This window comes from Bos grunniens, chromosome 10, assembly GCF_055505025.1.
Source record: "Bos grunniens cultivar Pamir isolate PY7600 chromosome 10, Bosgru_T2T1.0, whole genome shotgun sequence".
Classification (NCBI taxonomy): domain Eukaryota; kingdom Metazoa; phylum Chordata; class Mammalia; order Artiodactyla; family Bovidae; genus Bos; species Bos grunniens.
The window spans coordinates 19,598,605-19,623,968 of record NC_141174.1 but is presented as its reverse complement, the minus strand read 5'-3'; the positions used below and the strand labels follow the sequence as shown (position 1 = coordinate 19,623,968).

Genomic DNA, 25,364 nt, shown 5'->3' with positions numbered 1-25,364 from the left:
AAGTTATGACCAACCTAGACAGCATATTAAAAAGACATTACTTTGCCAACAAAGGTCCGTCTAGTCAAGGCTATGGTTTTTCCAGTAGTCAGGTATGGATGTGAGAGTTGGACTATAAAGAAAGCTGAGCACCAAAGAATTGATGCTTTTGAACTGTGGTGTTGGAGAAGACTCTTGAGAGTCCCTTGGACTGCAAGGAGATCCAACCAGTCCATCCTACAGGAAATCAGTGCTGGGTGTTCATTGGAAGGACTGATGTTAAAGCTGAAACTCCAATACTTTGGCCACCTGATGCAAATAGCTGACTCATTTGAAAAGACCCTGGTGCTGGGAAAGATTGAGGGCAGGAGGAGAAGGGGACGACAGAGGATGAGATGGTTGGATGGCATCACCAACTCAATGGACATGAGTTTGAGTGAACTCCGGGAGTTGGTGATGGACAGGGAGGCCTGGCATGTTGCAGTCCATGGGGTCGCAAAGAGTCGGACATGACTGAACGACTGAACTGAACTGAACTAAACTGAGTGAGTTTCATTTTCACTTTATTTTCAAAGCTTCCCTTTGCTGTTGTTGGGAGGAAAATTTTTCCTTTTCAAACTTGGGACCTGCAGTTTGGGTCCTGCAAATTAACTGAAAACAGACAGACTAACAGAAGAAAAGAAAAACTTTATTTACACATGCAATAGAGAGCTGCTGAGCAACTTACCAAATAACCGGAGATAAGTGTTCATATACCATCTTAACAACAGGCATGGGAGTGGGGGTGGAGGGGTGTTAGGGCTTTAGTCGGAAAATATGGAAGGTTCTTTTGGGCTTTTGTGATGCAAATGGAAGGAGGCGCTCAAGTCGCCATGGTGGCTGAATTTGCAGAAAAGTCCCTCAGAGGGAGGTTAATAGCAGCTGTATTTTGGGGAAGCTCTGCTTTAGTCCGATAAAAGAAGTTTAGATAAGATTTTAGATAAGATCTTAGATAAGATCTTCTGTAGCTCAAATGTTTTCATTTAAAAATCATCTTTATACTAACAATGGGAGTCTGAGGGGGTCACCACAATTTTTATGTTTCTAATATTACAAATGTGCTCAATGATACATTTTCTATCATGAATTTTACTGAGAATTAGTATTAACAGTGTTTTATGCCATTTTATACAGGGTAAAAAGTGCCTGCAAGAGGTGATTTTGAAGGATAAAAGAGGTTTGTTGCAGGAAGAGGGACCCTTTCCAGGGTATTAGAGTGGGCTCTTGTCTAACACTCAGAAATGAATTGTCCAAGGAGGCATGTATACTGACAAAGCAAGAGACTTTACTGGGAAGGGGTGCCCAGTCAAAGAGCAGCAGGGCTGGGGAACCCAGGACAACTGCTCTGCCATGTCGCTTGCAGTCTTGGGTTTTATGGTGATGGGCTTAGTTTCTGGGTTTTCTCTAGCCAATCACTCTGTCTTAGGGTCCTTCCTGGTGGCATGCATGTCACTCAGCCAAGATGGATTCCAGTGAGAAGGATTCTGGGAGAGCACATGGACTGGAGTAGCCTCTCTTCCTTTTGACCATTCCCAAATTCTTCCAGTTGGTTATAGCTTGTTAGTTCCATGTTCCTTATGAGGACCTCCTGTTCTAAGATAACTCGTGCAAGTGGCTACTGTCTTGCCTGGCCAGGGCAAGTGGTTTCAGTTAGTGTTTTCTCTAACAGTTTCGAGGATAATTTTTATCACAAATATGAATATTTGCTTGGAATTGACAACTACTTTCAGAAGAAAATTAGGCAAAAACTGACTCTAGTGTATGGAGATAGGGAGGGATAGTAGTTGTAGGTTTCAAAGAATGTTTGGCATACCCCTTCATACAGAATTACCTGGAGTTCATTTATTTCAGTTTTCAGTCATGGAATATGTTTAAAACTTCTGCGTGACACTGTTTGGAATAAATAGTCATAAATACCAGAGTTGGACAGTTAAATTAGTTCCTCCTCATTCTAATGCTCACCTAGAAAGCAATTTGCTCTATATATATTATTCAAACAAATCTGAATTCCTGAATCTTGGCTTTTGTAGCCCTTGATCTGATGAACATCCATCACATAGTGGGGCTTCCCTGATGGCTCAGTGGTAAAGAAAACACCTGCCAATGCAGGAAACGCAGGAGACATGGATTCAATCCCTGGGTTAGGCAGATCTCCTGGAGAGGAATGGCAGCCCACTCCAGTATTCTTGGCCTGGGGAATCCCTTGGACAGAGGAGCCTGGCAGGCTGCAGGTGGCAGAGTTGGACACAACTGAACGACTGAGCACACACACACACACGCATTATCACACAGCAGCTCTGTGGCATGAGAGACATAATCAGAAGGCTAAACAAGTAATAAAAGGGGTTCATACCTCAAAACAAACCTAGTTATTCATAACATAGAAGGGATGTAAAAATGTTCCCTTCTTCAAGGTTCTTTGGCTGGTCTAATAATTACACTGACATAGATAGATTAACCAGAGAAAAATAGATATTTGTATGCCCAAGAGCCCTGTGAAAGTATAAGACCCAAAGGACAGACAGGTAATTGAGGCTTAAATAACATCCTGAGCTAAGGAAAGGGGTAGGAGTCTGAGGTACAAAGGGATGGAAGGCAGTTCACAGGATGGCAGAGGCACTGTTTGGAAAACAAAGGCTGCCCTGCTACAGAAATTTCTTAGGTTAGAAAGGTATCTCTGATTATAGCTCTTTTCCTGGTATAGGGCCCCATCCAATGTAAATGTAGGCAGTTGAGGGGAGGTGAGGAGCTTTCCCTGAATCTGCTAGAATTTGATTGCCTTTAGCTCAAAATAATCTTCATGCCAAAGTGGCATATTTTGGGGTGACAAATTGTGCTCCCCTTCAATGTTATACACTATACATGTGGATCATTTTGGGCTCTTCACTGCATGCTTGCCACATAGATTCATTGCCTTCCAACTCTTCCCAGATCCTTTTGCAAGTCCTAAAGGCATAAATCACTTGCGTTGGAGGCAGATAAACTCCTTCCCCTTTTTTAGATTTCATATGAAGGCTAAATACATTGTTTACAATGAACCACCTGGTTGCCTTTTATTTTATTGAAGGGGAGGGGTGGTATTTAAGCATTTCCTCTAGGAAAAACACCTTTTTGTCTCTACCTTCATAACCCTGGTATCTAGTGTCACTAATTCAGCTATTCAGCCTAGGACAAAGGGACTTTTAAGTTTCTAGAGCGATGAGGAAGCTATAAAAGGAATGCCATTTACTCTGCTAGAGAAATAACAGCCTGGGAGCTCAGGGACTAGAAATGTTGCTCTCCAAAGGTTTGTTAGAGCTTTACTTTGAATTTTATTCAATATTTTTGTTGGTCTGAACTAGTGACTCTAATTATATGTAGAAGATATAAACAGCAGATATATTTAGCAAGTTAATAGAAAAATCCCTACAGTCTATCCTAGGAGCAGTTAAACATGGGGAGCCAACCTGAGACTCTGAAGACCCTATTAATTCCCTAAGAGATATTGATGGCTTAATAGCCCAGGGAACACAACAGAGCTGAAACACCAGACAAGAAAGGTCATCAAGGGATGACACTAAGAAATCACATCTGACTGTAACCAAACTGAATGAACTTGGGTCCATTCACCCGCAGCATAGCAAAGCCAATCTAATTTACTGACACCGTATTGTGGTAAAAGGAAATTTGGTGTCTATTTGCAGGATACCAAGCAAAGAAAATGGGCAACTCATGCTCAAAAGACCCAAACTCCCTGATGGCTTTCAAGGAAGGTGTTTTGTTGATTTAATAAATAGTCACAACCCAAAAGTTGAGAGTGGGAATTTTTAGGACTTCAAGCCTGAGAGACAGCATCTCAAGTCACGCTGAGAGAGCTGTTCTGAGAGGGCAAGGGGAAGACCCAGGTTATATAGAAGTTTTGTAGCCTGAACATCAAAAGATTATTGTTAAATGAAGGAAGCCAGATATCCCAAGTTAAGGAATTTAGTGCTTTTCTTTGTATGAGAGAGTGTAAGAGCCTGGGCTCACTGATATCATTGCTTTCATAAGCATCTCAGCTATCTGGGCCAGTGTCCTGTGTTGTTCATATCCTGAGCTCCACTGGGGCTCACCATAGGGAGTGGCTGCAGTCTGATGGCTGCCAGATGGCAGGTGTTCTTCTCCTTCCTGTGTGCCCTTAGGGCTCACCAGCTCTTGTTGAGGGTCCAATCACTGATGACTGTCACATCCTTGTTTACTCATATGGCATACAAAACTCCATTTCTCAGTTTTTGAAGGCAACCTTGGGGTAAGGTTTGCAGCTCATGATCTTTCTTCTGATTGGTTGGTGGTGAGGTAACATGGTGATGTTTCTGAAATCTTAATCATCACCCTTCTCGTTCCAACTAGTCTTGGGTGTATATACTTATGGTGAGCATGTAGTCACCATCATCTGTCTGATTGGGGCGGGGTGGGGGGTCTTACTTTCTGCAGAACAACTCAAGGATATGCATCAGATTGTTATATCTATCCCTTGATTAAGAACTAGGACTCTGTTTTATCATTGAACTATAGTTTAAGCTATCATCACTTTTCTTGCCTGATTGCTTTTCCTTTATTTCTGAATTCCCTCTCTTCCCTAACTATATCTTTTCGAGTCTGCTCTTGGGAACTCAGGGGAGACCTGGGAGAAAATCCTTTTTCTGCAAACAATAAATGGGGGACATGGAGAGGCTTTTGTAACCAGAAGGGTCCTGCTTGGTTTCACAGCCAATCCCCTTCTCCTTGAGGGAAAACTGGGAAGCACAGGACAAGGAATAGACAGGACCATAAAGCTTGGGAGCGCTTATCCCCCTTGTAGCCGTTTGCTCGGGAAGTAAGCATGGGTTGTTTGCTTAGAGAGAGGTAGGTAGGATTGATGCTTGAGGAAAGTAATAAAAGGCTGATACAGAAAATATCCAAAATTTAAAACGTAGACAAATAATAAACAAAAGCATGGGGTAGCAGCTGGGAATTCTTCTGGAGGGCTTATTAATGACTTTTGTCCCAGACTGAATAGTTGTTGTCTCTTGAGCCTCCACTGGGAAGTTGCCCCAAGAACAGTCAGTCCCCACATGAAAGCCACTGGTTCCTTTCCTCCCACCAGAAAGCCAGTTACAGTCATGAAGGAACTGAAGGGAAAAAAGATGGGGGGAGCTCTTGTGGGGCCTAGAGTAGGATTTTCCCATCCTGTACCCCACATTCCTACTCTCCCCTTCTATGTTCACTCCTCTGGTGGTAAACCTCAGTGAGGCCACAAGTGCACCTGGCCTCAGATGCAGTAAATAAGGAGTGCATTGTCTGTGGAAGTTTTAAAAACATTAATGAAACTGACTAAAAGTTGATCTGTATTTTGTTTCCTCCATGTTCTAAACAATTCTAAATGAATGTAATATTCCTCCCTAGAAAACTTTTTTTAATTAAAAACTTTTTGTATTGAAATATGGTTGATTTACAATATTATATTGTTTTCAGGAGTACAACGTAGTGATTTGTTATTTATATTCATTATACTTTAAAATAACTTTAAATGGAATATAGTCTCTAGAAATTCTTTTGTTATCTAAGTTCTAAACAATGGCTGCAATGACTGTTGAGTCTTAATAAAATAGCATATTTATGACTTATTCTTTCATAAATATTGTCTTATACTTGGAATTTAATTTGTGGAACTCCCAGTTTTGTCATATGACTCCCTACACATTCAGACTCAGCTATACATAATCAAGTGTGTGTTGGTTAATTTTATGTGTCAGCTTGACTGGCCATGAAGTGCCCAAATTAAATATTATTTCTGGGTATGTCTATGTGAGGGTGTTTCTGGGTGATATTAGTATTTAAATCAGTGGACTGAGTAAAATAGATCACCCTCTTCAGTGTAGGCAGGCATTATCTGATCCAATGAAGGCCTGAGTGGAACAAAAGGCAGAGAACGAGGAATTCAACCCTTTTCTCTGCCTCAGCTTGAGCTGGAACATCTCATCTCATTGTCTACTCCCCTTGGATTAGGATTTATGTCATCAGCTCTCCTGGTTCTCATGCCTTTGGACTTGGTTTAAATTAGCCACTGGCACTTCTGGGTCTCTAGCTTGCAGATGGCAGATCATGGGCCTTCCCAGCCTCCATAATTTCAATCAGGCTTCCCTAGTAGCCCAGCTCGTAAAGAACTCACCTTCAATGCAGGAGACCCTGGTTTGATTCCTGGGTCAGGAAGAGCCACTGAAGAAGGGATAGGCTTCCCACTCCAGTATTCTTGGGCTTCCCTGGTGGCTCAGCTGGTAAAGAATTCGCCTGCAGTGTGGGAGACCTGGGTTTGATCCCTGAGTTGGGAAGATCCCCTGTAGAAGGGAATGGCTACCCACTCCAGTATTCATTCTGGCCTGGAGAATCCCATGGACTGTGTAGTCCACAGGGTCGCAAAGAGTTGGACACGACTGAGCAACTTTCACTTTCAATAATCTCCTATTGGTTCTGTTTCCCTGGAGAATCTTGACAAATACAAAGTGTAAGTTTATAAGGATTGGAATCAATTGAGTTTGCTTCCAGCACAGTCTGTGTCTCTAAGCCCTGGAACACGACATACTTCTGTGTTTCAAGGGTACTGTAAATTCAAAATGAGGAAGGCTAACACAAGAACGGTACGGGCACAGAAACAAGGTTGGGCTTACTGCAACTTTATGTGCGAATCTTTCTCTAACCCTTGTGGAGCTCACTCCTTTCAAAGTGCTTCTTTTCTGTGCCTTTTGAAGAAATACTTTAATTAAAATATTAATCCATGACCTTTCCTTCTTTTTTGTCTTGTAATAATTATGGGCCTCATTATATATACAAAACTTAATAAAAGACAATTTTTTATGTTTGCATTTCTTTTTTGGTCTTTATTATTACTCATTTTATTATAAGATCATTTCTGAACATAATCGTGTTCTGTCGAGGAAGGAGGTCTTCAGACCCACTCTGGAGATGGTCATGCCTCTGTCCCCCTGACCTCATACCTTCCCCTCCCCATTTTCATGCCTCTGTAAATACCTAGCAAAGCTTTATTTCTTCTGTGAAGACTTGCCCAATTATTCTTCCTCCTTTCTTTCTTCTCTGAATTCTTCTAACATGTCATAGTTTCCCACAAGATGTAACATGTAGTTGTTTGCCAACTTAGACTTGTTTCTAAGATTTTTTTTTCTAAAATAAATTATCAATGCCCTGAAAGCCTGAGTTAGGCCTCCTGTTTCCTCTCTTATGTTCCACTTATCACACCCAAAGAGGCGGCCATGACAGAGCATGCACACATGTGTGCATACACACACACACACACACACACACACACAACACACCTCATGGAAATATCTGATTGATTAAGATATCTGCTCTGTAGCACTAACTCAAATCCTTCCAAAACAACTCCTCCACTCTTAAAGACTTCACTGTCTCTCATGACTTTATATCATTTTTTTTTATCACATTTTTCTGAAACCTTGATCTGGGTAACCAAATGCAACCACTTATCTTCATGGAAACATAGCTTGCTTCAGGTATTCATTCTAAAGGCACATGAGGAGACAGAAGGAAAGTCAATAGCAACAGTTAATTTCTGGCTTTACCTCCAAGATAGGTGTTTTTATAACACTGTAGAGGTACTCAGTGAAGAGATGCTAGCAGACTCTATATCCATGAAAGCCATCTTTATATGTATCCCTGTCTTAGGCCAGCAGTTCTCAAAGTATGATCCAGAGACCCCCAGGAGTCCCAGAGACCTTTCCAGAGGTTCTATGAGATCAAACGATTTTCATAACATTGTCCTGACGTTGTTTGCCTTTTTCATCCCCCTCTCACAATCTGAGCAATTAAATTATAATCCAGTATGGACCAGGCACCTCTCCTATATTTTTACAGTTTTGGTGAGGTGATTTTGATGCATAGTGAGGATTAGGAATAGACAATGACACAGTTAAATATCTGATCAGACAACCAAACAAAGCACATAGTTTTTTAGTATATAGATTCAATCATTTATTCATTTAAACTTTATTCAGAGCAGGGACCCACCTGGAGATTTGAACTCAAGTCTTGTTTACTCATAAGTTTTTTACAACCTTATAAATTGATTGCTAACCTTAGTGAGAAACTTGTTGAAGGCGGGGATAATATTTTTAATTCCTCAATTATAGCTTACTCCCTGTGTGAGCAATACTGTTGGAATAAAGACTCTGAACTAAATTAGAAGGAATGTGTTAGACTAGTTTTTGCACTATAGGACTGATTTCCCTGTTTCTTTGGTGCAGTAATCCTGACTCATGGCCAGAGATCCCTGAGGGCTGTGAGTTGTAAGTAATGAAAATCTATCCAAACATCAATAAACCAACCATGTAATGTGATTCACTTACACTTATGTTAACCATTCTTTTTTAAAACGTATGCATGGACTTAATTGTCAGAAAAGATAAAATTTATTTTAAAACATTATAGAACACATGATTCCTTTTATTAATTAGTCCAGAAATATTTAATGAGCATCAACTATGTACTAAGTTCCTAGAATACAGTATTGAACAAGACAGCCTCAAGCCACAGAGACACACAGATTAATGGATGATTGCCATCTAGTGAATTTAGCGCCAGTCCCTTTATAACTATCTGTGGTATAAATTTAGGCATCTGTAATTCTAGAAAAACTGCCTTTAAAGCCATCCTGTCTGCTCCCATCTCCCTATTAGCCTGTACAAATCTTTTCAAGTGTTAATTAGCAATCCCAGAGGAGAAGTCCTGTCATTCATAATTGTCTCAAGATTACCTTTAGATACAGTAAACAGTGACTTGCAGTTGATGAATGTTATGGTTTTAGCCAAAGACATTTTCTCAGTCTATAGTGACTCAAAGTGGTTGTCATGGTGGGGGAAGGAATTGATGTTCAAAATGTGTCAATATGAAAAGGTTGAAAATGGTGATGAAATTTGATTACCTCATTTTATAGAGAAGGACTCTGAGGCTCAGAGAGAGACTTATACTAGATCCATGGTCTTTTAAGAATTTTTTCATAGTGCTGAGCTGACACTTGCACACCAGGATTTCTTGAGATCCTTGAGATCCATTGGTTCTGTTCCCCCCAAAACTGCTCAGCTGATCAGTTGTATAATTGCTCCCACTTACTGTTCTTTCTCTGTGTGAGTATCACACATCCCTGCACATAATCAGGTAACTCACAGAGCCTCCTGTGGTGGAGAGTTCAGTTCTCTCTCCAGTGATGTCAGGCTGGGCCATGTGATTTTCACTGGCCAATAAAACGTGGGCAGAAGTAATGTAACTGTGTACATTCATGGTTAAACTTTAAGAGCCATTGTGAGATTCAGCCATGCTCTTTTCTCTCTGCCACAAGCATGGTATATTCTAATAGGGAATACTTCATCAGTCCATGCAAAAGACCCAAATCAGAGCCACAGCCTTCTCACAACTGATATGTAATGAAAGTGAGAAAGAAACCTTTGTTTTTGTAAGCCCCTGTGATTTGGAAGGTAGTTTGTTATTGCAGCATAACCTAGTGAAAGCCAACTAGCACAGTAGGTCAGAGATCTGCAAACTTTTTCTTAAAGGACCAGATAGTAAATACTTTAGGCTGGTGGGTCATATACAGTCTGTGTCACAGCTACTCAGCGCGATGGCCAATATAGCTACAGACTGTATGTAAACAAATGGATATGGCTATGTTCTAAAAAAGTTTATTGTGGCACAGTCGGTAAAGAATCTGCCTGCAATGCAGGAGACCCGGGTTTAATCCCTGGGTTGGGAAAATCCTCTGAGGAAGGAAATAGCAACCCACTCCAGTATTCTTGTGGGAAAATTCCATGGACAGAGGAGCCTGATGGGCTACAATCTATGGGGTCACAAAGAGTCGCACACGACTAAATCACTAACACACACACACCAGCATAGTTGGCTGGCCAGTGAGCTATTGTTCGCAAACCCCTACTGTAGCTTTGTATTTTCTTATCTCTTCAAAGTTGGATGTGACCAATGAAATTGGGTGTACACTAGCTGAGGCTGGTTGAATACAAGTCATTTGAAGATCTGGTGCATGTGATGGGTGCTTTGTCAGCTTGCATCTTGGTAGACAATATCAGAAAGCTGAGCACTGGCCAACCCCATTGGATATGTAGTATAACTAAAAATAAACCTCATTGTTTTAAATCACTACGATTTGTGGAATGTTTGTTACCACAGCATAATTGCTTATCTTCCCTGCTATAGGTCTGTCTGGCCTGACATTTTAGGGAACTTCTATTCCCTTCCCTTCCATTCCCTTCTCCTACCATCCCAGTAGACCCCATGTGATGCTCTAAGTTATTGCTTCTTTCCCATGGCTCAGCTGGTAAAGAATCCACCTGCAATGCGGGAGACACAGGTTCAATCCCTGGGTTGGGAAGATCTCTTGGAGAAAGGAACGGCTACCCAGTCCAGTGTTCTGACCTGGAGAATTCCACGGACTATTCCATGGAGTCACAAAAAGTCGGACATGACTGGGTGACTTTTACTTTCACTTTCACTTTTTTCATAATGGTAGAATTTACTTAGATGATGTTTTGATTATGATAGCAATGTGTAGGATGGATTATTCCAATGAATCAATACAATTTCAAATCTTTGTAAATAGATAAATTAACTGAATGAGTTCTTAAATATTTTCAAAAGTGTGAAATCATCTGAAATAACTTTTAAATTTGTGGCAGATGAAATCTGTTAGCAGTTTGGTTCCCTAGGCTGGGGTCTTTGAAAAAACTCAAATCAGACTGCCATAATATCCATATTTCCCTGGTGTATAATGGTTAATTATCAAATTCATGCTTGGTGATGAAAATGTGAGTTCACTGAAGTCATCACATTACATGACTGGGAGCAGCCCTTATTCCCTACTGTCTGATCCAGGTCTACTGTGTGAGGGTCTGCTTAGACCTGTGGCCTCCTTTTTCTTATCCTCTTTCCATGTCCGAGCTCTGTCTGCTTCTCAGATGGGCATAAACAGAGCTCTCCTTTTCACAGCTCCCATCCCTCTCCGAGGTCTGCCTAATTGCTTCTCTGTGTAACATGTCCAGCTTAAGCTTGCCAGAAACCCATCTGCACTTAACTCTGTGATCTCAACTGTTATTTCTGGAAAACTCCCAATTCACAAGGGGATTTCTGTCTCCCTTCCTTATGCTCAAGGGAAAACAAATCAGAGAGAAGCAAACTACAGTGTCTGTGTCTCAAACTACACCTCCTGGATGGAGCCACAAAACAAAAGGCAGAATCCCATTGTTGCCCAGAGAACATCCAGTCCTGGTGGGTTCGGCGCAACTGGGCCATGATAATGGCTTATGCTTTCCAGACATTCCCTATAGCATCTCCCACAATTAGTCTTAGAGTTTTTGTTTAAAATGAAAGGTAATAGGCTAGGGTTATGATCATATTGCCTTGGATGAATTATGGTGAGGCCAGATGTAGCTCAAGAAAGAGAAACCAAAAAGAGCCTTATAGTCTTGTCACTTACAGTCCCCTGTGAGCGAAGGCACATCACGTAGGGTCACTCTGGGGAAGCAGCAGGGTGGGTCACCAGGCAGGAGGGTGGGAAAGACAGCGGTCAAGTCCATTTATCGTGTGGTTTCCACAGGACGGAAAGGATGAGGCAGAGCTGTAGGTTTGCTGCTGCTGCTGCTAAGTCGCTTCAGTCATGTCCGACTCTGTGCGACCCCATAGACAGCAGCCCACCAGGATCCCCCGTCCCTGGGATTCTCCAGGCAGGAACACTGGAGTGGGTTGCCATTTCCTCCAGTGCATGAAAGTGAAAAGTGAAAGTGAAGTCGCTCAGTCGTGTCCAACTCCTAGTGACCCCATGGACTGCAGCCTACCAGGCTCCTCCGTCCACGGGATTTTCCAGGCAAGAGTACTGGAGTGGGGTGCCATTGCCTTCTCCGGAGCTGCAGGTTTAGGAGTGGCTAACTTGAATAATTTCGGCAGACTATAGAGCAAAGGGGCTGACTCTGGTTGTCTGGGTCCTGGCCCCAGGGTGGTTAGGATGGGGGCACAGTGGCCTGGCATATGAAATATGTTATGGGATGTAGTTGGGAGTGTGGACTTAATTAACTACAAATGAAGTAAAATTGACCAGCCTTTGGCCAAGGCCTCAAAACTGGGTTAAAACAGCACCGAGAAACTATGATATAGCTCGGACAGATACTAAAATGCTGGGGGCCTTGTGCCTGCCTCAATTATGCTACCCACTGAAGTATTATTACATCTAATAAAAATGAGACTAGTGAAACATGAGACTGAAGTCTGTGTTTGTTTAGATGGAGATTCTGACTTTGTTTCTTCATTGGTTCCCAGAGATGGACAGAGACATGTAACTGCCAGGAAAGATATGAATGGGAAACTAACGTTCTTTCTTCACTTGATACTTTTTAGTGAAGGCATCAAAAACACTGGGTTTTTATTACTAAAAATTTCATACTTCTTTCTGAATGTTCACAGTAAGATTTTAATATATACACTATCTATATGTGTGGACTTCGTCGCTCAGACATGTCTGACTCTATGACCCCACGGAAGGTAGCCTGCCAGGCTCCTCTAGCTGTGGGATTTTTTACACAAGAGTATTGGAGTGGCTTGTCATTTTCTCTTCCAGGGCATCTTCGTGACCCAGGAATCGAACCCTTGTCTCTTGTGTCTCCTGCATTGCAGGTGGATTCTTAACCCATTGAGTCATTGGAGAAACATACACTATCTATAAAAGAACATTTACTTATTTGGAAGACTTTTATTTCCATTTCACATTTTGTTCCCACTTCTTACAAACTAGAATGAGTTGTTCACATTCAGTAGGGATAGAACTAATAACCTACAAAGAAAATTTTATTCAAATATGTAAATTTTTACCTGGCTTGTAAGTCAGTATAGTATTTCCCCTTTTCTTACAACTTTCCTTTGCAATGTATTTTGTAATTTCAGAAATATACATTTTATTTGACATTTACTAAATGTTTTAAAATTTCAATGGTCAAATAAACTGCTTGTTTCTCCCCTTACAGTGTTATCCTATGCTTTATTCAGTTTCAAAATTTCATTTGAGCATAACTGATGACTACAAGTAGCTGTCAACTTACTGATGGTGAGGTTGGGGCAAGGTCTCTAGTAATACTACCCTGTAATATACATGTGTACCCCCAAAACATGCTATATAGACGGGTTGACTCCAGCAAGAGGAGTGCTTTTTTAAAAAAGTCAAAAGAAGATGCTTTATACTTCAGTGGGAGTTTTGCCAGTGATGTTAGAAGTTGCTGTGGAAACCAGAATTAGCTGGTACTATATTTTTGGTTTGTAAATATATTTGGTTTGTACTATATTTTAGTGATGTTGTAATGTCCCTCATAGATTATCACCCAGCATGAACCGTGGTCGATGGAACCCGAAGATTCTCCTAAAGTACTTTAGATGTTTATGCCACACGAAAGCAGGCTCAGTAATAAGATAACAGCTGAGGAGCCCTGAGGGCTGGCCACCCTAGACAAGAGAGGGGAAGGGTCAGGCTGTCTTTAAAACAGCTCTGACCCAAGAAGGGCAGCCCACCACGCCCAGCCTGCAAGCCCCCTCCTAATAGTCACCCAGCCACAGAGACTGGAGTTGCATGAAGTGCTTAGAATAAACAGTTCTACTGCTTAAAAGGTTTAACCACCAAACATTCCTTATGAGAAAAGAAACCAAGAAGAAGAACAATACTGAATCTGAACAACTAATTTCTTAAGACCTAGGAATGTCATGTGCTCATATAGTTATAATTTAATCCAAATACTTTGCAACCATGCTGTGATTCAATTCCAGGCAGAGAACAGAGTTTTGTACATGGCAGATTCATTTTGGAGCCCTCTCTGGGGATTTGGTTATAGGAAAATCCGCAGGCCTTCTTTGTGTTCTCTCCCCCTTAAATCTGCCCCATGGCCTGGATTTGAGAAGCAGCTTTGCAGCGAGGGCCTCTCTACGACAAGCCATGGGAAACACCTCTTTTATCTTCACAAGACACACTTGAATTGTATCCTAGTGTGTACACTTGTTATACTTGCCCAGATTCTATAGCCTAGTTCTCAAACTGGGGTTCCATTTCAGCCCATTAATGTGTTGTTAGCACAGCAGGTTTTAATGCCTTCAGAAACAATGTACTGTATACACTGCACTCAACTCCAGGGGATACCGTTTATATTGTGATCGCCCTATGTGCTAGGGAACTATGCCCATTCATGGTATAGTGGCTCTGGGCGAGGCCCTCTCCAGCTCCTGCTGTACAGTAAGTCCCCTACATGTGAATGAATTCTGTTCTGAGAGTGCGTTTGTAAGTTTAGTTTATTCATAAGTCCAAAAAGTTAGCCTATCTACTCAACTAATACAATCAGCTGTATAGTACCGTAGTACTGTAGGAGGTTTATAATACTTTTCATAGAAATAGTATATAAAAAAACACAAAAAGTAAGGATTTTTTAATCTTACAGTACAGTAGTCCTGTAAGATTAAAATAGCTGGCATACAGGGGCTGGCACTGAGTGGACAGGCAAAAAGAGTTACTGACTGGAGGAGGGAGAGGAGGTGGGACATGGTAGAGCTGAAGGATCGTCTGCAGTGGGAGGTGGAAGGCAAGTTGCCATGTCACTCACACCTGATGGAATGCACATTCACATTTTTCAGAGTTTGCAACTTGAAAGTTCATATGTAGGGAACTTACTGTATCCAAGTCTGGGTTGCATCTAAGTTTGAGATCCTTGTTATGTGACTGCTAGTCAACAGAGTACTGGGAGCCAGAAGACATAGGTTCAGTTCAGTTCAGTTCAGTTCAGTCGCTCAGTCGTGTCCGACTCTTTGCAACCCCATGGACTGCAACACGCCAGGCCTCTCTGTCCATCACCAACTCCCGGAGTTCACTCAGACTCACGTCCATCGAGTCAGTGATGCCATCCAGCCATCTCATCCTCTGTCGTTCCCTTCTCCTCCTGCCCCCAATCCCTCCCAGCATCAGTCTTTTCCAGTGAGTCAACTCTTCGCATGAGGTGGCCAAAGTACTGGAGTTTCAGCTTTAGCATCATTCCTTCCAAAGAACACCCAAGGCTGATCTCCTTCAGAATGGACTGGTTGGATCTCCTTGCAGTCCAAGGGACTCTCAAGAGTCTTCTCCAACACCACAGTTCAAAAGCATCAGTTTTTCAGCGCTCAGCTTTCTTCACAGTCTAACTCTCACATCCATACATGACTACTGGAAAAACCATAGCCTTGACTAGATGGACCTTTGTTGGCAAAGTAATGTCTCTGCTTTTCAATATGCTATCTAGGTTGGTCATAACTTTTCTTCCAAGGAGTAAGCGTCTTTTAATTTCATGGCTGCAGTCACCATCTGCAGTGATTTTGGAGCCCCCAAAAATAAAGTCTGACACCGTTTCCACTGTTTCCCCATCTATTTGCCATGAAGTGATGGGACCGGATGCCATGATCTTCGTTTTCTGAATGTTGAGCTTTAAGCCAACTTTTTCACTCTCCATTTTCACTTTCATCAAGAGGCTTTTTAGTTGCTCTTCACTTTCTGCCATAAGGGTGGTGTCATCTGCATATTTGAGGTTATTGATATTTCTCCCAGCAATCTTGATTCCAGCTTGTGCTTCTTCCAGCCCAGCGTTTCTCATGATGTACTCTGCATATAAGTTAAATAAGTTAACTTATTCATATAAGTTAAATAAGCATGGTGACAATACACAGCCTTGACGTACTCCTTTTCCTATTTGGAACCAGTCGGTTGTTCCATGTCCAGTTCTAACTGTTGCTTCCTGACCTTCATAGGTTTCTCAAGAGGCAGGTCAGGTGGTCTGGTATTCCCATCTCTTTTAGAATTTTTCACAGTTTGTTGTGATCCACATAGTCAAAGGCTTTGGCATAGTCAATAAAGCAGAAATAGATGTTTTTCTGGAACTCTCTTGCTTTTTTGATGATCCAGCGGACGTTGGCAATTTGATCTCTGGTTCCTCTGCCTTTTCTAAAACCAGCTTGAACATCTGGAAGTTCACGGTTCACGTATTGCTGAAGCCTGGCTTGGAGAATTTTGAGCAGTACTTTACTAGCGTGTGAGATGACTGCAATTGTGCGGTAGTTTGAGCATTCTTTGGCATTGCCTTTCTTTGGGATTGGAATGAAAATGTTGTACTTCCTGATTCATGTGTTAATTATCAAGTCAGTTAACCTTGTGGAGCTTTGGGTTATTGACTTATCAATGAAACCTGTAATATCTATTTCACAGGGGTTGTTGTGAACATCATTTATACCCTGCTTTCCAAAGAGGATTTAGAGTGGACCCATATGGTTTCATAAAATACAGCAAGATAACATAAATTAGAAGTAACTGAGAAAGAAAAAGGGGAGGAAAAGTATAAAACAGGGCCAAGAGGTTGCCTGGTGGCTCAGACAGTAAAGAATCTGCCTGCAATGCAGGAGACCGGGATTCCATCCCTGGGTTGGGAAGACCCCCACCCCTGGAGGAAGGCATAGTAACCCACTTCAGTATTCTTGCCTGGAGAATTCTATGGGTAGAAGAGCCTGGTGGGCTACAGTCCATGGGGTGGGAAAGAGTTGGACATGATTGAGTGACTAACACTTTTTTAAAACAAGAAGTTGTACCTTCTGTCCAGATCTACATGCTTGCTAGGAGTGGGCCATAAATTTGCTTCTGGGAGTCCTGACAGCCAAGGAGAAAATGGAAGCTTGATCATTTTCTTTCATCACCATGTCCACAAGATCAAAAACACACTAGAAATTTAGGAGAAATATTCTTCTTACAAATACCTTAACTAAAGGAGACTGCTCTCAAGTATCTGCATAGCAGGGACACTGCATAAAGGAGCCAACAGTATCTGCTACAGAGAGAGGTTGCAGACTGACAGCCCAAAGAGGTCAGCATTTGTAGTGGTTAGTTTGGGTTTGTTTTGGCTTGCTGTCTGAAAAACTTGATCCCGTATCTTAAAAAACCAGTCAAAATATCCATATACTTAGACATTGCAATCAAACCACGAAAAACACATTGAAGTAAATTCTGGAAATAAACAATGTTTGTGAAAGAATGGAATACAACTAAAAATTCCCAGGGACAAAAGAATATTTAAGAGTGTCATGTTTAGCCATATTATAAAGCCCAAAAGAATAAAACGTTGAATTAGCCACAAAGTTCATTCAGTTTTTTTCTGCCAAACCAGTATGTATTTGTTGATCTTGAAAAAGAATTGTCCTAACAGTTTTCACTGGAAAATATGATTATAAACTTAATGATCCAACTTCTGTTATTTATACATATGCATAGAATGCAATTCTGATGTCATAAAACAATGCTATAAATAAACAGTATTTCTAGGTTTCTTTTAGTGATACTATTTGTGTTTGTTTTTTGTATAAAATATTCATGACCTATTTAATAGAGAAATAATAGAATTTAAAATAAAAAATTTAATCTAACACTTAAAAAAGTCAGTTTCACAATATATGAATTTTTAGGTTTTCTTGTTTTAAAAAATCAGATAAGCAGATAATATCATGGCTGCATGTCAAAGATAGTTGGCACTGAGAAGAAGATGCTTTTTATTTTGATGTGGTTTGTGATTTCAGGAGCACCACAGTCCCTTCTACTCCCTACTGCCTCATCTCCTATAAAACTGCTTGGTTACTTAGGAATCTGCTTTACTGACTCTTACTCTATAACATCCTTTTTGCAGGTTCAGTAGTGTTTTCTCCTGAGAGGACTGACTGAGAAAATGAATGGGGAAATGCTGGCACATGATAAAACAGTGTACTGCAATGGAAGTGGAAAATATTATTAAAATCACACCACTGAAGGTTAGAGTCCTTAAGTGAATGAGTGAGAAGTAGCTAATTAATGGAATTTCAACAAATTCATGAATTTCCCAGAGTATTCTGCTGTTAGAAAATAGTTTACCCAGAGTATCTGTTCCATTTGCTTTTTAATAAAAATATTTTTTAAGAATTTTTATATTAAAAAAATGGGCTTCCCCTGTGGCTCAATGGTAAAGAATCTGCCTGTCAATGCAAGGAGATACAGGAGATGTGGCTTCAATCCCTGGTCTGAGAAGATTCCCTAGAGGAAGAAATGACAAATATTCTTGCCTAGAGAATCCCATGTACAGAGGAGTCTGGGGCTGCAATCCATAGGGTCAAAAAGAGTCAAACGTGAGTGAATGACTGAGCATGCACACATACATATAAATAAATAAACAGAGCTATATATTTTAATCAGAAAATAGTGTTATAGCAAAGCCATGTTTTAATATGCTTTTCCATGTATAAAGTATGATTGTTAGACTATTATATGATTGTAATGGTCATTACTTTTACAGTTGAATCCTAGTAAGGTTGGTATTTAAAGTCAAGATTCACTTCTGACTTGTAGACTCATTGAGTCAAGTAGTGCTCTTAGCACTGAGTTGCTAATTTTCCAGAAACATAATTTGAAGTCAGGATGTTGATGGGACTTTTCCAATTATCAGAAAGAATTAATACTCCAAAGTAGAAAATGAGTGATAATTGTCTAATGTTTCTGAAACGTAATGTTAGACATGGCTACGGAGTCTTTAATAGAAGATATCAGCATCAGTCTAGTGACTCCCAGCCCCCAAGTTCTAGCCCACGTTAGAGACAACTCGTGACCCAGAAGGAGATTAAAGACAGTCATCTCAGGAAAGAGTCACGGGCCTCATCAAGAGTGCTGGGGCGTTCCACCGCTTAGTGCCATGGAGAGAGGAGAGGAGGACTAGGACTCTCCCTGAACCCCAAGTCAAAGGAGAGGACCTCCAATCTAGAGGTTGGGGCCACGGCAGCAGTGAGAGGTTGACCTTTCCTTTCTCTCCCCAGGCAGATGACTGCTGAGCTGCCTCTGGTTCATCCAGGTGGAGCACGGTCAAGACTTTGAGGATGTGTGAATAAGAGACAGGGGCCTGCTTCCCACATGCAGGACTTGGTAGCTGGGAAGTGGTTAAAGCAGCTTATGAAACTGAGACCAGCCGAGGGTTGTCAACACTGAAAAGCTCAGATTCCACCATTTGGTTGGGAAAGATGTGTATATTCTTCTTGAGTCAAGCAGCACTAGGAAAGGTTGAAAGTTTGAGCACTTGTTGCTGGACCTTGCCAAGTAGGTGGACTTTGGAGTGAGCTGACCCAGGCAGGGGACACAGACTGCGAAGTCTATGAGGAGGCTGGAGGTGTATGTGTGTATGTGTGGTGGGAGGGTTCACAAAAGGCCAGTCAAGTGGCTTTTCAAACACATTAGGAAACTGGGCAGGGGAAGTCCCATGTGGCACCTCCAAAGAACCTACAAACACACCCCTTGAGTGTATCAATATATGACTGTCACCTCACACAGACAACTTTGTAGACGGAGGAGAATTGCAAACAGCACAGACTGGTGTCCAAAGTTGCACAGCCCCCTCTGCATCACTTCCTCTTGTGTTGACCCTTGAGGAGCTACAAGCAGCAAGTTGGTGCAGGGAGCAGTGAATGAAGTAGGGCAGATTAAAAGGGAGGGCCATGGGTCCCTCCCTACTCCAGGCCGTGGAGATGGGGCAGGAGGAGAGCAGCTTTGGATTGGTTGAATTTGGATATGAGATCACTAGACCTTCAAAAAAATGAGTGAGTCTTGGTTTTCACAGATAAGGCTGTTCTCATAAGTGAAAGTGATTGAAAACCTACAAGATCTTTGTGAAATGCTCTCCAGCCTCAGGGAAGGGAGCTCCAGCCCGACATACAACAGAATATGCAAAGACAGTGATGAGAGAAAGGTGAGACCATATCCTCAAGTTCCCACCATTCCATAAGCCATAAACTATGCAATTCATATTATTTGATGGGATTCTAATACGAACCTTCCCATGTCTCTTCCCCACCAACTTTATAACCGGCTTTTGTGGCAGTGTTTCTTATTCAAAATTAAATTCTTGTAACCAAAAAGTCAGAATCATAATCTTCTAGGCTTTTCTTAAAAATATTTTCTCTTACAGTTGAATTGGTTGACTTGCTTAATTAGTGTCAAAGGTGAATCTATTCTAGACATTTCTGAGTCATGATGTATAATAGTTAGCAACTATTTTGATTTTAATCTTCAGTCACGGTGATTTCAAATGGGATAATTAAATCATTGTAATTTCATGTTTTGTAGAAACTGTGAAGAAATTAATATAAACCATCTTGGATTGCTTCCTTTTTTTGTGTTAATTCATGAGTACCTTCCAGCAGTTCCAGTTTAAAGGGAGGTAGACTCTGGTTTTCTGTTTATCCACCTCATGGTTTTTCCTTTTGGTAGTAGAGAATTCAGGGCTAAGGATAATCCTTACCATGTGACAAAGCCCCCTCTGAAACTTCATACGGAGTTTATTAGCTGGCTTAAGTTGCTATAACAAAATACCACAGGCCAAGTGGCTTAAATAACAGAAATTAATTTTCATGTAATTCTGGAGGTTAGAGGTTCAAGATGGAGGTGTCATCAAGGTTGGTTTCTGATGAGACATCCCTTCCTGGCTTGTACATCGTCACTTTCTTGCTGTGTCCTCACATGGCCTCTTGTCTGTGCAGCCAGAGAGGGAGAGGGAAAGAGAGAGACAAAGAGAGATATGGAGAACAAGCCAGAAGCTCAGGTCTCTCATCCTCTTATTGTAAAAATGCCAGTCCTGTTGGATTAGGGCTCCACCCTGTGACCTCATTTCACCTTAATTACCTCCCTAACGTCAAAGTCAGAGTGTTAGTCACTCATTTGTGTCTGACTCTGTGATCCCATGGACTGTATGTAGCCCACCAGGCTCATCTATCCATGGAATTCTCCAAGCAAGAATACTGGATTGGGTTGCCATTCCTTTCTCCAGGGGATCATCCCAACCCAGGAATCAAACCTGGATCTCCTGCACTGCAGGCATATTCTTTACCATCGGAGCCACCTGGGAAACTAGTTACTTTGACCTTCCTAAAGACCGTAACTCCAAATATAGTCACACTGAGGCTCAGGGTTTTAGCATAGGAATTTGAGGAGAATATAATTCAGTTCATAACAGGGAAGGAGGGAGAGATTCTTTTAAAGTTTTCTCTTCTTAAGATTAATGTTTCTAAAAAAGCAGATTCTTTAATTTCAAATTTAGGAGACTTCTAGGGCCAGTTACCTATGGAATTTTCTTTTATAAGTGTCTGAAACTCTGCTCGAACTAGTCAGAGAAAAACTGGTCATTTTTGGCATATGGCCAAAGGTCACATATGTCAGCCACAGCTGGATCCAGGGCTCCATCGTTAAGTGTCTGTTCTCTGCCCCAGTCCTATTTTCCGCTGGGTTGGCTTCCTCCTCAGGTAGGTGCTCTCTCTGGAGTGGCATTGGTGACCTGGGGCAGCTTCAGGCTGACCCAGTCCTTAATGTTTGTAACTTTAAAAGGAGGGATGCTCTCTCCCAAGGATCAGTTCTAATTGCCCCTGCATGGGGTAGGGATACTTGCTGATGGCCTGGACCCTCGCAGGTGGGAGAGGCCCAGCTCTCAAACAGAGAAGATTCAGGGTAGATTCAACTGGAAGACATGCCACAGTCTTGCCCTTCTAAGTTTCTGAGATAAGACAATTTATTCTTCCTTTTCTAACTTGTATAATTTTGTAATTGCCAGTTCAAGGAAGTTTCCAATTAGTTCATCTTTATCATATTTGAAGAGATTCTATTTTAAGGTTGTTAGAATCTTTTGGAAAGCCACTTGGCATAATGTTGACCTTTGCACGTGTCTCTCTACAGATCCTTCAGCAGATTTGGCTCCTGTGTCTTTGCTACCTGCAGGCTGTCTGCTGGGATGGCCGGAATCTCTGTTCTCTCACCTCAACCTCTCTGCTCCCTTCTGCACACCTGGTGTAGCCCCTCTCATGTGGGTGAACATGCCTGATCCCACATCTGAACTTCTTGGGGTCAGACAGAGCTCTCATTTTAGAAAAGTCACACGGTACATATACTGTAGATATATAGATACTCCCAGCAGGATCTGGGGTAGTACCCAGATTCCATCTCATTAACATTTCTGCAGGGCAACATGTGAATGTTGACACTAAGTGGGAATAATAAAAGTCTACAGTAGCCTTGAGACAGGCTGGGACCTGCGGGCTGGGACCCTTTGCTACAGTGCTTGCGCCCAGACAAATGAAAATGCAAAGAACTTATGAGGGACTAAAAATAACTGTATGTATGCACAGTTGGGGCAAATTATCAACAAGATAGAAAAAAGACCGAAAACCTAACTGCCACTTCTGAAGAGCTGGGAGTAAAAAACAGGGTGTCAGGAGCAAAAGTAGGGTACTGTGCGTGTCCCCTGCTCTCAACACCACCAAAGGGGTGGGCAGACCACCTAAACCAGCCTCTGGTCCAACCCCTGAACCTGCCCCTACCCTCACCCACATATGAGCCAACTCACTGGAGCGGAAGGAGTTCTCACTCCTTCCTGCTGCAGCAGGGGCCCCAATAAAACTTTGCCTGAGTTTCTTGTCTGGCCTCTTATCAATTTCTGTTGATGAAGGAGGCCAAGAAACGTGATCAGCAACAGCCTGGTATCAGTTCAGGCCAGATTTGACCACTAAATAAGTTATGAGAGATTTATTTTCAGGGAACACTTTATGTTTCAGATTTGTAGGCAAGGATTCTGGACCTATGTTTGCATGTATGTAGTAAGTGCTTGTGAGTACCTCTGCTGGAATCTCAGTAGCTCTGACTGGTCTCCATGAAATTTAAAACTTAAGAAGCATTTGAATTTAAAGAACATAAAGTCGTGCTTTCTAGTGTCTTGAGTTTATACGTGTATCTGTTGGGGGTAGATAGCTATAAAGAAAAAACAATTTTGTGCTGATGTCTTTACTTTGAGAGGTTCCTGGTGGGTAAATAGTTAGAAAGGCACGATACTTGAAATTAAAAGTTTTTCATTTATTCATTTTATTTTTAAGTACTACTTACCATCCAGGGGAAGGAAAGCATTCTCACCAAAAATGGTTATTACCAAGTGAACTGAGGTCAGCGTGAAATTCGTTCATAACTTTCTATTTCAAACCCCTTGTGGGGTTTTCACAAGAGGATTTTCCATGTGCTTTTGTCTTTGAGCACAGAAATTAGAGAACACTCTTACCAGGAGTGAAAGCAATTCAAGCAACCAAAAATAAATTATTTTACCATTTGGAACCAAGAAGTTCAAGAGAATTTTTTAAGTTTACAACTCTTGGGCTCTCCCAGGGAGAGACAGAGGGCAAAATTGATTCCAATGTTTGCTAATGTTCCTGCCAGCTTGTGTCAGCCATTTACCATCATGATGCCTCCGTTATCCCATCTGTCAGCACCAAGAGTCTTTGCTGTATTTCAACATGTCATGTTTTCAAGAACTTCTCAATGCTGCATTCTGGTGCCTGGCAAATGTTGTGGGTGAATTTGCTGTACTTCTCTCTGATGCCTGCCGGGAGGGAGCTAGAGGAAGGATTTAGAGCATCTTCTGGTAAATCCAGATGATCACACATACTCTGCCATTGAGGTGAGCGAATGGCGTTAGGGCAGCTCTCTCATTAGAACGGTAAAAACTGACTTTTTAAATGCTCTGTATGATGAGTATGGGGTTGGCTATCTACATAGGAAATATCCTGATCTGGAAAACACTCTAGGATTGATAAAACTAGTGGGTTTTTCAAATGTGATTGGTTAGAATGGTAACACAGGATTCAGCATCTTTGCATTGTAAATGAGGCATCAGAAAGCTGGCACGCCAAGGAACTTTGGCAGCAATGTGACATTTCGGGTTTGCGCCCATTGGCACTGTGTTTCTCTCCACTTCATGGGGAATCTGCCACCTGGTTCAGCCACAGGCCTGGAGGTTCAAATGGAGAATTTCCTGCTGGCTACTGGTCTGGGTACTAGAGGGCAGAGAAGACTTCTTGGAAAGCTTTCCTTTCAGATTCAACCCAGTTTCTTCCCTTTCTATAGCTTTCCCTAAATACTCCAACCCATATTGATCTTTTCCCACTCTAAATTTCAGTCATGCCACTTTTTGCAGGAGAAAGGAGAGGGGAGTGCATCTGTTCATATTTGCTGTTCTGCTTATCTATGCTATGTAACTACCCCCAAAGTTTAGTAGCTTAAAACAGGAAATGTTTTCTCATGTCTCCTGGGTTTGTGGATCAGGAGTTCTGGCAGATCTCAGGTGGGAGTTTCTTTGATCCTTGTGGACCCCAGTCGAGGTCACTCAGTGGTTTGTTGGCAGATGGCTGATCTGGAGGAGGCTAAGCAGCTTCACTTACATGCCCAGTGCCTTGGTGGAGTGGCTGCAAGGTGTACTCAGCTGGGATGTCCCCAGACCACTTACACCTACGCTTGGTGGTCTCAGACTGATTGTATGGCAGCTGATTCCACCCATGGGATCACTTCAAGAAAAGGAAGAAGAAAAAGGAAGTGGAAGCTAAAGTATTCTAAGCCTGGGCCCAGAGTCACTTCTGCTATATTCTAATAGCCAAGCAGTTACAACTCCCAACTTTAAAGGAAGAGACCCTAGTCCCCACCTCCTATAGCATATTTGGCCGCCACCTTTAATCTTCACACTTACCTTTTTTGTTATCCAATTTTCTTCAGTATTGTGCTGCTTTCTCCAAATTAGATTGTCTCATAAATCTTCAGTACGTAGGGCAGGATTCAAGGAATACTGGTTTGAAATGAAAAGAGTTGAAAGTTTCCCTCTCTAATCACTTTCTCAAGAGATGTCCAGGCTTTGGGAAACAATTTAGGGATATCTTTTCTAATCACATAGCTCAGAATGAAGCTCATAGGCATTTCTAGATTTCTTCCCAGGCTAAGGAATATGTTCTTTCTATCTGGGGCTCAACGGTATCAAGGCTGAGCTAGGCTCAGTGAAGGCTCTTTTTCCTGATAGTTCGTTAGTTCAGGGCCCAGCAAGTTTATTTGACACAAGTTTATTTTGTGTCATTCCAGCTCCGTGGAACCTGTGGCTAACTAAACACACTCATTACTTGTACTGCAAAAAGAGTGAAAGACGTCTGTGGCTAGTCTATTCCTGACACTTGAATCTCTTCAAGATTAAGGATTCTTAAGATAAGCAAAAAAAAAAAAAAAAAAAAGGCATTTTTGTCACCATAGCCTATTAATTTCTACCCTGAAGCATAGAATGTGGTTATTTCTATAATGATCTTAGCTTCCGGAGTAATTGATGATGGTTCAGTGACATACATAAGCACACACTCCATGTGAACATTTATCAGAAGAATCTGACTTAGCTTTCAAGAGTGATCATTTCCCCCCAATTATT

General features: G+C 41.6%; 1 protein-coding gene across 22 annotated transcripts in view; it reads left to right on the top strand.

The window, feature by feature from the left end:
• The window catches only part of RGS6 (regulator of G protein signaling 6), a 611,989-nt gene that overhangs the window by 320,575 nt on the left and 266,050 nt on the right, over positions 1-25,364 (top strand). The gene's annotated exons all lie outside the window — the stretch shown is intronic.